Source organism: Hirundo rustica, chromosome 12 (assembly GCF_015227805.2).
Source record: "Hirundo rustica isolate bHirRus1 chromosome 12, bHirRus1.pri.v3, whole genome shotgun sequence".
Classification (NCBI taxonomy): domain Eukaryota; kingdom Metazoa; phylum Chordata; class Aves; order Passeriformes; family Hirundinidae; genus Hirundo; species Hirundo rustica.
Genome location: NC_053461.1, coordinates 8,257,771 through 8,269,983, shown reverse-complemented (window position 1 = coordinate 8,269,983; position 12,213 = coordinate 8,257,771). Strand labels below are relative to the sequence as shown.

Sequence of the window (12,213 nt, the reverse complement as noted above, 5' to 3'; positions counted from 1 at the left end):
GTAGGCACGCTCCAGGACAGCAAATTTAGTGTATGGACGAGTTATTGTTATTCTAAACTTCCCCCGGGCTGCAGCAATATCCACGGCCTGCTCAGCTGTCCCCAGCGACAGGAAAGCTGTCACTTGTTGTTAGCAGATCAGACTGTTCCTGCTCTCAGAGGAGTCGTAAGTGAGGCTAGATTTGAAAAACAGAGCAAACTTGGGCAGAGAAAAAACAATGAGCAGGGATGCCAAAATATAGTGAAAGACCATGTTATGGCATTGTCAGCATATCTTAAACCAAGAAAAGCTGAAAATCTCATAAGAGACCAGAGAGAAGAATTCAGAATCAAGAGGGTTCCAACAATAAACTCAAGGCTTTGAGAAAGAGAGTCAAACATCTGTATTTTTTTAAAGAATTTCCCTGGTTTTTTAGTACTTTCATTGGCAAAAATAAAAAAGGGCTAAATAAATAAAGGAATCCAGCAGGCATAGCTAATCTGCCCACTGCCTTCCTCTGAAATTTCCTTTAATTAATTAATTAACTAACTTCCTTTCCTGATATTCACTGTGGACAGCTTCTTCCCATTTTCCCAACTCCCTGCTCTGCTGAAACTCCAAAGTCCCACACTGGCCTTAGATCCCTGCCCTAATCCACCACTGCAATTAATCTAATCACACTGCACACCAGTAGCCTCTATTAAGATTAAAGATAATCTTGCTATTTCACAAGATTAAAAAACCCAGAGCCAATCTTAACATTGCACATTACTCCACCTATTCTGCATAAATTCTGGTTTGTGAACATCAGAAAAGAGGAGAGCATTGGTAATATTGTTATCTTTTCCAGAGCAGGATTGAGGAGAGGCATAGCAGTTTTTCTGGGTTTTCGTTTGATCTCTCACCTACTTGAAATTGGCACAAAAAAAAAGAATGGAGAGAAGCGCACATGACTTCCACATCCTCAGTGTTACATCATGAAGGATGAAGCAGCAGATTATGTACAGCTCACAGCGCTGCTGTGCTGTGTGCAACTCTTCCCTTGCACAAAAAATGCCCTTCTCAACAAAACTGTGACTCATGAAAAAACTGAGATACCAATGAAAACAGTGATAGACTCATTTCATAATGGGACCTGTTACCATGGACTCTGACATTCGCCTGCTGAGTTTTCTTAATTTAAATTAAGCATGCAGGTCTTTAATATTCTATTTTCTGATTTTCATTGCCCAAACTTTTTCAAGAAGGCATCTACAAGAAAACATCTTTGCTGTAGGGAAAGGGGGTTCTTGGTGCTGAAGGGTTTCCCAGTACTTCAAGCACTGTCAAGAATTCCTGCCCACGCCAACTGTGCTGTAATCACTATTTCTTAATAAATCAGTAATCCTGATCTAAGAAAATAATTCCTCAAATGTCATTACCTGTGTCAGAATGCAGCTTGCATAACCTAATGTGTTACCCTGTCTGAAAACCCGAAGCAGTGACAGGGTTTCGAGTGTGGGTTTTACCCAAGGGGTTGCACTCCTGCAAAAAAGCTAACTGTAAAGTAGATTTTGGTAACATAATAAATATCCTGGTAAAGCTGGCCACAGCGAGGATCAGGGAACAAAATTTGGGCAGTGCCCAAAGGAAGGCGTGTAAGGAGCCCTCCTGGGTTTCCTGTTCATCATGGCCTGATGTTCTTCCTTCTGTGTCACAAAAACAATTCACCAGTTTGAGACAACCGGTGAGCTCACATCACAAATAATCTCCAAAAGCTGGCAAAGCAGGGGCAGAATTTGCTTCCAGTGGCATTTATTGTTATTATTATTATTAATAATAATAATAATAATAACAATAACCCAAAGAAGCAAGGTAGGAACTACTAATTAAGCTTCCATCAGATTTTTAAAAATTATTTTGCATTGCCTTGCTGATGAAAAAGACATTGAAGCCATTGGTTGAAAACCCGTGGAATTCTTGAATATTTGCTATTTTCCTATTTTAAATTCAAGACCTGAAACTTTCGTGCCACCAGTTTGGAAGCTCGTTCTGTAGTCAAATGAACAACTCCTATTTAGCTGAGATCTTTACTAAAGAATCCACTCCAGGCCAATCCAGCAGTTCTGGCAATAGCTGTAATGTAAATGTAAAAACACCCAAACCAAATGCAAGAAAATAAAGGTTTTAAATGGTTCTTATTTCATGCAGAGAACTGATTTGATGTGAAACCCTTTTGTCTTAAATAAGGCCTAAAGTTTCTTCTTGTTTATCATCTCAAACCATCTTCAGCAACAATTCTGAAAGTGAAAGCACATTTGCAGAACTTTTGTTTCCACATTCTCTAATCTTGTTCTAGGCAAAACTCAGAAAGTGTGAGCACCCTCAAATATGCACCCATTTGTAAAACTCAATTTATATTGCCAATTTAAATTGCTATGGGAAATTTAAAAGAAATAAAACACTTGCCTGTTTTTCTTAGTGTCTCTACTGATTTCAAACCTCAAACATGTTATCATGCCTTGATACACAAACAAGGCATCTAAGATCTTCAGCTAAAGGGCAAATGTTGGCATCTGGGAGTGACAAAAGGGAAGAAAATCAGTGAAACTCTTGCAGAATTTTAGTGGCTCCATGAAATAAACCCATCCCCTACCACTGGGTAACTTTAGGGGGATTGGAGCATTGCATCATGAAGTCAGTGCAAGAACTTTGTTTTACACATAATACCTGCTAGGAAGCAACTAAATGTTCTATTTTTTCCTTCCCCTGAAGGGACCCTCTGCTGCAGCCTCTTCAAAATTTCTCCCCGAATATGGTCCTGAGTAAGTTTAGAGATAAACTCTGAGTACATGAAGCAACCTTTTGCCCTCATGTACTTCTGTACTTGCTTATCTAGAGATTTCTCTGGGTGTAACTGAAAATAAAATTTGGGTTTCTGAAATTTTCTTTTTTTGCCTTCATAGGTAGGATTAAAAATCAATTTAACAATGTACCACATAAAGGCATGCTTCCATGAAGCTGAAAAAACTGAGATTCAGCATAAAGTATTGTAGCTGAAATACCACTGCAGGGAACAGCAACTCCAAGGAAAACACATTTGAGATGAAAGGATAAACTCTCAGTTTTATTTACTGTAGACATAAAAAGTCAGGACTTAAACCTATCATGAGGAAATATGTACATTATGAAAGGCAGTAAATAGAAGTGGCTGCATTTTTCCACAAGCCCCCATATTAGATAGCACCACAAAGCACCGGGTACAGGTAGAAAAACCTGTTTTTCTGACCACCCCTACTAGAAGATCTTGGTGTGAGTGTTAAAGCCTGTAATTAACATTTTTCTTTCCATAGTTCCTTTTTTTGGTGGAACAATCTGAGCCTTTTGGTAGCCTGACGTCTCTCTCACAGCACCATGGTTGAGCACTTGGTTCCCAGCAATACTCAAATATTCCCCCGGCACAGGGAGTGAAAATGTTCATCAGTCTGTTTGTACAGAGATGGCAACCTGAATTTAAAGCCTCTCAAACTTCAAAACTGCTGCTACACAGCCACAAATAGCAACAGCAGTTGCACAACCTCTCTGTTCAATAAATCTAAACAAACACACAAGTACTATGGACTTCTCATGCAATATTATAACATAAAAATCCCATTTTATGCAATGTGGTGTAATCACGCATTGTGTAAAAAGTTTAAGACGAGCTCATAACTCTGGGCAGGACTCCTTTGTGCAAATATGAAATTCTCTGCAAAGCAAGTGCTGAAACTTGGCGGAAAAACACAAGATGCAATAAGAAAACTTCCACTGCTCTGCCTTATCCTGTAAATATTCCATACAGCTGAAGGTGTCTGGATGCAAATCGCACATTTAGAATTTCATACATGCAGGTGAGCTAGAGGAACTGGAGCTATAAAAAAATTCTAGCATTCTGGCAAAAGGGAATCTAAAACATGTCACAATCCGATCTGTGATAAAGAGGAAAGACATCAATCCCCATGGAGCTCATGAAATTCCAGCAGCCTATAAAGCAGCACAAAGTCGACTGTTTTATAATGGCATAATGATAGCTGTTAGAAGACCAAAAGTAAAATTCATGCCTAATTTGAAGTCTAGAATAAACTAATACCAACTGCAGTGTCTGCACCAAAATGTTGGCGTTTCATTTGGAGTTGGAATACGTTAAGAAATTGATCACACACAAGGCAGATAAATACTCTCCTCCTGTTCCACTGGCATTTCATACGAGTTTTAAAGAAAAATATGTAGGACTTCAGCTATAATACGTACTCATGGTTATTTAGTTTCAGGCATTAAGTCTCACAGAGCAAGCAGCAATTCCTTTAGAGCCAGACGCTCAATTTTGAGCGTACGAAACCCACAGCCACGCAGGAATTCAGCAGTAATTGCATGGAAGCAAACTGTACAGAGGACTAAACTTTTATCACTGCAGACCTGATCCTACTGGAACAGCACATCCACCGCTGACCTCAAGGGAGCTGGGATTTAATTTCTTTTTATTTTAGATTCTACGCATCTTCCACTAAACCAAGAAGCTCCTTTGCTAGTGTGGAGTGCTCTGTGTGTTTTCTGTTGGGGTATTATCTAATATTTATTATCCAGTGTTATCAGGAATTACACGGAGCCTTTCAGCACTGCTGAGACTGGTAGGAAGCCATTCCTAACACAGGGTTAATCCCTTCCCCCCCACCCCACACACAGACGTCCCCTACAAGCATGTCCAGAAGCACACACCACGGTGCCCCTGGCAGCCATGTGGTGCTGGACGCACACCCCCAGAGCTGCGGCCGCTTTGTGTTTTGTAAATTGCTAATTATCAACCAGCAGAGTAGACTTTGGGATTCAGAGACTTGAATTCATAGACTTTGTCCTGAATGTGCAGCCTGCATGGCATGGAGGAGATCTGCTTAGTCATGAGGAAAGGGGGTGGCTTATGCAAGTTCACAGAGCATCTCCTGCTAGTCCATTCCAGAAATTCACAACTTGGCTTTGGACACAACTTGGCTTTGGAGGTGGCTCCTTAACCTCCCCTGTCTAAGGGGGAAAGTTTTCCTATTTCCAGGGAAAGCTTGAGAAACTAAAGAGAAGAGGACACTGCATAGAAGTTGAGGAGCTTTTTGCTGCAAATTTGGGGATTTACCACACAAATCCCTAACTTCTCCTGTCATAATGCGGATAGGAATCTATTACCGTTGCCAGCATCATTTACTCCTGTAAGCATAAATGGACACACTGACATTTCAAATTTAATTTTTTGCCTCCATCTCCTCTCCTACATCGTTTCTCCATTGCAAATGGGGAACTCTTTGCATTCTCATGTCCTAGATCACACCATATTGAGGACAGGTGCAATTATTTCATTTGGGCAAGAAGATGGCCCCAGCCTTGACTAGGCAGCTCAGTACTACTGCAACACAGGCAATTAAAAATATCTATATAGTTCATGTATCATGAATTTTAATTGGAGAATGATGTCATTGTTTAGTTCAGTTCTATAGAGTGGTTTATGAGAGGGCAAACAGGCCAAATAATATAATGGAAGGTGTGGGTGGAGTGGGAGAAAAATGTGAACATCATCAAACTGACTTCAGTTCTGCAAAAGCTTCCGGATAGGAAGACGGCAGAATAGGCCTTGCTTTATTTTCGGACCTCCCCCCCCCAATAAATTTAAAGAGCAAAACTCCAGGACAGATTTATTATAATTTGCCCTGTGTGAGAAGAACTGACAACTTTGTAGTGGGAGGAAGAAGAAAGTCCACGTTGCAGCCGAAGAACTGATGCTGAAGTAGAAACTTAATGTTTCCTATGGTTGCCACATTTATTTTCTCCTTCCTATTTCCATATACCTGCAAGACCTGTGAGTTTCCCAAGCTCACTCACCACAGGGCTGAGTACCAGGGCGATAATTTGCTTAGCACCAGTGTTTTCTGCATTGCCCCTGGAACCTGAAAGCAGCAACACTGGAAAAAGGTGGGCTATTCTACATTTAAAACAAAGCACAACTGAAAAAAACTCCCTGGGCTCTCCCCTCTGTGGAAAATAAGAAGTGGAGGGGGGAAGAAACAAAAGAAATATTAAAGGTTTGTCACTTAATGTAGGAATCAATTGATGCTTCATATCCCTGAAAATCTGAAGACAAATCTTACGGCTCTCTCATTTTTCATTCTGCCTTGGAAAAGCCTCCACAGGGAAAAAGACGGGGGCAAGGAGGAGATTTTTTTTCCCCCCCCCCCCATGTTCTCTGTAAATGAAGTCCTTCAAACTGGCCTGTTAATGGGAACCCCCAAGTCCTGTTTGTGGCACAAAGAGCAGGACTTGAGTACAACAATTTTTCTTGCTTTGGATTATTTCTATCTCTTTCTCTTGTTAGTTCACAAAAAGTGAACTAACACACAAAGAACATTTGGCATCAAGTACCCTGAAAACCAGATCCTGCTGCTAAAAAAACTACACATCATTATGGAAATGCAGAGTGAAATAATTAGCACTTCTCATCTAATATCATGCTGGATTTAATAAACCTATTAGTGATTAAAAAATGAAATCAGTAGCAATAACTAATTGAGACTATTAACTTTATGACTTTAAAAGAACCTAGCATAGAGAATTTGTGATTGTAGGATGATTCCTCTTGAGTAACTGCACTGCAAACTTTTACTGCGTGACAGAGAAGGACATGGGAACAACCCTTGTGAAAAAGCTTGTAAAAGAAACTCAGATTCTGAACATCAAACATGCACAGTCAGTGATTCACAATTAGGCTACTAAAAAGAGCTAGGAAAAATATTTAACTCCACTCTGAGCAGATTACATCTAAAAAATACCTGAAGAGGACCTCACCAATCAAGGTGAAACAAAGTATTAAGGTTACTTTTCATTATTTAGTCCAGCTTTGTACAAGACAGAGTTTTCATTCTACTTTTAAATTTTTCTGGTTTTTACAATAAAATTGTTTTCAAAGTTCATTTTATTAGCCATTACTCTAAGTAGGAAATGACACTAAAATAATTGAAACAGTGCCTAAATTTATTTTATTGAGTTGTAAATGGACCTATGGTTATTTTAAAAAGTCCACAGAAGAGCCAGATTTAGAGGCACTGTTGATAATGGGTGCCTTTATCAGCCCCATAAGGAAGGTTAAAAGCCATAGTTTTAACATTCTTCAATCAAATTCGAATGTTTCAGAATTCGTTACATGAAATACAAACTTATAATCAGGAAAAATATATGATTTATATATTCCATATTGCGATGGAAGTTTCATTGAATGCTGATGTTGAATAAATTATATTATCTGGGAATTTGGCACTGAGGCATTTCTAAGAAACGCAGATCATCTTCAGGCTCTTTGGAAGTACAGAATCTCTGAAACTCTGAACTCACTAGTGAGGGTGATATTTTACAAAACTGATGCCTAAGAACATCCTAATTCAAAAGCTGTCTGTGTAAAAATACCTTTATGTTATATTTCTGATGGGTTATCATTCAAAGTCAGTGCCAACTATTTTTTTTTTCAGCTCTCTCTCCCCTTGACAAGCCCATGCTTATATTGTGCCACATGCCTTAACACACTGCTAGCAGTGATTTCTTGTAATCTCATAATTAAATCTCTGAGCAGTTTTTGCAGGATTTTTTTTTTTTTTTTTTTGTGACAGCCAAAGTTAATAATGATGTCAAACCCATCACTTGATGCACCAAATTCTGGTATTAATGCGAGCACACCATGAGAAACTTCTTTTCAGAGGAGAACACTCAGTATCATATGTCACAGACGCTTGGTGTACGCTGGGAATTTTTAGTTAACTAGTAACAAATCACAGTAACCTTTTAAAAGGTAAATTACTTATTAAATGATGCACTAATTGCTACCAGAAAATATTTTAAAATGGAACATTATAATCATGGTCTACAGCAAAAGCCTGCCCAAAGATGGGGCAGCAAGTCACAAATCCAAATCCAAATCCGAATCCAACCCCCTGGTTATTTCAAGGAGAATTACAACTGATCCACCTGATTTAAAGGAACCTAAACTCCACGGGACATCCAGAAATTGACAACTCCCTCATCTTTTAATCCCAATAAATACCTTACAGCCTAAGAGCCTTACATCACAGATATTAATGAACGCATCGCTGTTAAGTCAGCACGGTATTGTCGTGTGTACACGGGGCCGCAAAGTTACAACACCCCAGGAACTTGCACTCTCTAGCTGCAGAATACCCCGGGGAGAAATGACACCAGGAAGATTACAAAACGCTCCTGCGAACCTGAGGCATGCCATCAAGACACAATATATTTCAACATAGCATCTCAGTTGTTGCAGGCTGCGAGAGGCTCCCCCGACTTTTCTGCGTTTGGGAAATTGAAAAAGAAACCCAAACCGGAAAAAGAAAGAGCTGTTCATTCATTACGAGAGCGTCCAGGTGAGCCCAGCGCTGCTTTTCCCAGGGGCGGCAGGAATGGACGGCCCGCAGCGGATCCACCCATCCATCCGCGCTCCCCATCACCTCCACGACTGCGGGGCGGGACATCGCCCCTCCGGCCCTGACCCATCCCCCGCCGCCGGAGCCGGTGCAGCACCATGGACACAGCACCGGGACCGCACCTGGAGCGGGGCCGGGGCTCTCCGGGCACCGCATCCCGCCCGCACCGCCCGCGGCTCCGCGGCTGCGCTGCGGCCGGGGCTCCTCTGCGGAGCGCTCCGCTCTCCCCACTCCGCTCTCTGCGCTCCCCGCTCCGCTCTCCGCTCTCCCCGCTCCGCTCTCCGCCGTCCCGTCCCGTCCCGTCCGCCCGCACGCCGAGCATCCCCGCAGGGCCGGGGCTCCGAGCTCTGCCCGCCCCGCAGCCCCGGCAGCCCCGCAGCCCCGGTCGCCGCCCGCACACCCAGCACACCGCGCCGTGCCCGCTCGCCCCGCGGCTCCTCCGGCCCCGAGCTGTCCCCGCCGGTCCCTCACCTCGGAGACGGTCCCCGCTGCCCGCACTGACCTGGCGCTGTCAGTTCTCAGCGGGAGAAGCCGTTCCCTTCCAGCGGGATAAACTCCCCCGCTCGGCCCGGCCTCCCGGGCAGGGCCCGCCTCCCCCGGCACCGCCTCCCGCCGGCCCACGGCAGCTGCGGGGCCGGGCCGGGACACGGACGGGGATAGGGACGGGGACGGGGACGGGGACGGGGACGGGGACGGGGACGGGGACGGGGACGGGAACGGGAACGGGAACGGGGACAGGGACAGGGACAGGGACAGGGACAGGGACAGGGATAGGGACAGGGACAGGGACAGGGACAGGGACAGGGATAGGGATGAGGACCGGGATAGGGACGGGTGTGGTGGTTCTCTAGCAGACGGGCACGGGACAGGGACGGGAACGGGGCTGGGCACCGGGGCGGGGCTGGAGACCGGGACAGGGACGGGCACGGAGCACCGGGATAGGGACGGGCAGAGAGCACCGGGATAGGGACGGGGACAGGGATGGGCACAGGGATAAGGAGCGGACGCGGCCACCGGGATGGCGAAGAAGAGCGGGACGGGAGAGGCAACGGGGCCGTGAGGAGGACGAGCAGGACGAGGAGGAGCAGCTGCTCCTTCCTCCCCGTCCTCCTCGGGCCGTCCCTCCGGAGCGGAATGAGCCGCGTGTACCTGAGGGCAGAGCGCGGGCCCCGCGGTGCAGCTGGAATTTGATCTCTGCTCCCTGTAATCTCCCGTAACTGAAAATTCGCTTTTTCCGCCTGCCGGCTGCTTTCTCTTTTGCCTTCCCATTCCGCAGCCAGCTCCGCTCTGCGCTGGGTGCTTTGGGCTGGGTCACCTCACGTCAGGCTGTGTCCTGCCGTGACAGGAGTAAAGGCTTTTCTGAAAAGGTTCTTAGCGGTAACAGAGGTAAAGCAAATGATTTTTTTTTTTTTTTTTTTTTTTTTTTTTTTTTTTTTTTTGTTCGCTTGAGATTATCTGTGGGCGCTCTGCCCCCCCATCCCAGGAATGCGGAGCAGAGCGGCAGAGGCTGTGCTCGGTACCTCTCCAGAGGCAGCAAGCCGCAACAAGCCTGTCACCTCCTCTATCTCAGCCTCCGAGGCTTTGAAAAAGGAGTTAGATGTGGAAAAAAAAAAAGGCATAAGATCAACAGGCTTTAGAGAGTCGTCCTGGAACTGGAGGTGCCCCGGGATACAACAGTTTATCTGGAAAAACTCCTGATCCCTTGGACATCACGGAGGGTTGAGAGGATCCCAAATTTGCCTCATTATGGTTCTTAGTCATCAGGAGTTTTGAAAGAGAGCCCACATTTTGCTTTTTATTTGTATACTGAAGGCAATTTATAGATTAGGGTTGAACACGTTAAAATACCTGGACTACCTACAGATACTAACTTTGCCTCCAGGCTTTTGTTTATGAGAACAATCTCTCTGTCTGCAGAGGCTTGAAGCCCTGTGCTAATTTTTATGAGAATTATCTCTCCATTTGTATAGGCTTGAGGTGTTACCTCTGCCTTGACAGATCAAGGAATTTTTTTTTCAATTCCTGCTTTTTTCCCTTTCAATCTGATTTTTTTTTAAACCTTGGAAATGTGGAAATTTATTTTTAAAGTGGCTATTTTTTTTATTGTTTGGGTTGGATATTTTAAAAATTATTTTAACATACTGCAGTAATAACCTATTCCAGTAATACCCTGGCTCAGAATTAGAAGCCAGGTCCTGAAAACAAGTAAAATAAACCCTCAGAATTACCATGGATGAACAAAGAGGCCAATGTGGGCAAAACAATCTTAACAATAAGAGGTTTTAAATCCCTCAGTTATTATTATTTCTCCCACTTTACAACAGTAGCTGAGGCAGAGTTTCAGTAGAAAGTTAAAAGGAGAAAGATCTGAGCTGGGCACTCACAGAGTTCTGATTTAGCCCTGGTGAGAACAGAACTGCTGCTCTCTGCCTGAGCTCCTGGAGAATTCCCCATTTAGTTCGAGTGTCTGAAAACAGAGGATTCCCCCCCACACCCCCCCGCCAAAATCAAGGTTTTAACGTGCAAACTTTCTCAACCTCCCTGCAACTGGAGGCGGCCCGAAAATTGGCAGGTATAGATAATGCCCAGTTGTGACCGTGCAGCCCCTGCTTGGAGGAGACCAGGCTTTTAGTAAAGGCAGGAATACAAATCACAGTTTGGATTTTAATTAAATGGCACGGATGAGACAGATACAGCTAAGTGAGTCTGGAGAAATCAGGCAAACACAGCTTGCACAGAAATATTACAAATCCAGTATCAGGCTGGTTCTGTTCTAAGCATTATTTTCTCTAGCAAGTTCACCTTTTGAACAGGACTCATAAAATGTAAAGCGAAACCAGAATGATAACTTACGACAAAATTACTTAGATTTTGCAAATATGCATCTTAGCAGATTGAGACAGGAAAGGAAAAGATTGCTTAGTCTGATTTCCTGCTTAACGCAGATTTTTAGGTGGGATTTGATATCTCATTAAATGTTTCTTTTTGACAGCTAATCTTAATTTGCAGGATCAAGAGATGAAGAACCCATACATTTCCTCTGGCAATTAAAAGTTTGCCTTATTTATAATTTAATTTTTTTTTCCTAACAAAGGCTGGTTTTTTTGTTTTTTTGTTTTTTTTTCAGAGAAGGCATATAATTTCTGTACTGGCAAAGAAATAAAATAGGCTACAAATGTATTATCTCTGCTGTAATCAAGTTGCTTTATACAGGAATGAAATGGTCATAATAAAGACATTTATCAGTTTCTGGTAAGTTTTTGTTTGCATTGTTTGGCTGTGCAGTTTCTGATGATCCAGACTTTACCCCCTGTTTATCTGAGAGAATTCCTAAGTTTGGCTGAGACCTCTAGGAGTTATGAAACGAGAATGAAATGTCGGGCTCAGGCCTTCCTGAACCGTGGCAGCTCTTCCCTCAGTTCAAAGAGAAGCAAAAAAGACTCTCTCAGCATCAGTTTTCTGCTTTTAAAATTAGAAGATAATTTGCTTTCACACAAGATAATTATACTCTGTTTTTCCTATTGGGTGTAAAGCCACTAGTTCATTCTTTTCATGTGAAAGGATTGCATTTTGTATTAACTTTTATCAGTCTGTTTCTCGTGGTGAGTCTTTTTGAAGCATTTATTGCATCTGAAAAAAAAAAAAAGTTATTTCTGCTTGCAGTTATTAGTGACTGACTGTACATTACGTGTTTCAATTATTCAGGAAATTTGAAGTAGATTAAATTGAATCAGATGGTAAAAATAGTTCT

At 43.1% G+C, this 12,213-nt stretch overlaps 1 protein-coding gene across 1 annotated transcript in view; it reads right to left on the bottom strand.

Moving 5' to 3' along the window:
• Positions 1 to 9,025, bottom strand: part of PPARG (peroxisome proliferator activated receptor gamma) — a 52,003-nt gene extending 42,978 nt beyond the window's left edge. Inside the window, exon 1 of the mRNA XM_040076031.2 lies at positions 8,934 to 9,025. The gene's annotated coding sequence lies outside the window, so the exon portion shown is untranslated. The remainder of the gene's footprint in view (positions 1 to 8,933) is intronic.
• Positions 9,026 to 12,213: the final 3,188 nt, after the last annotated feature.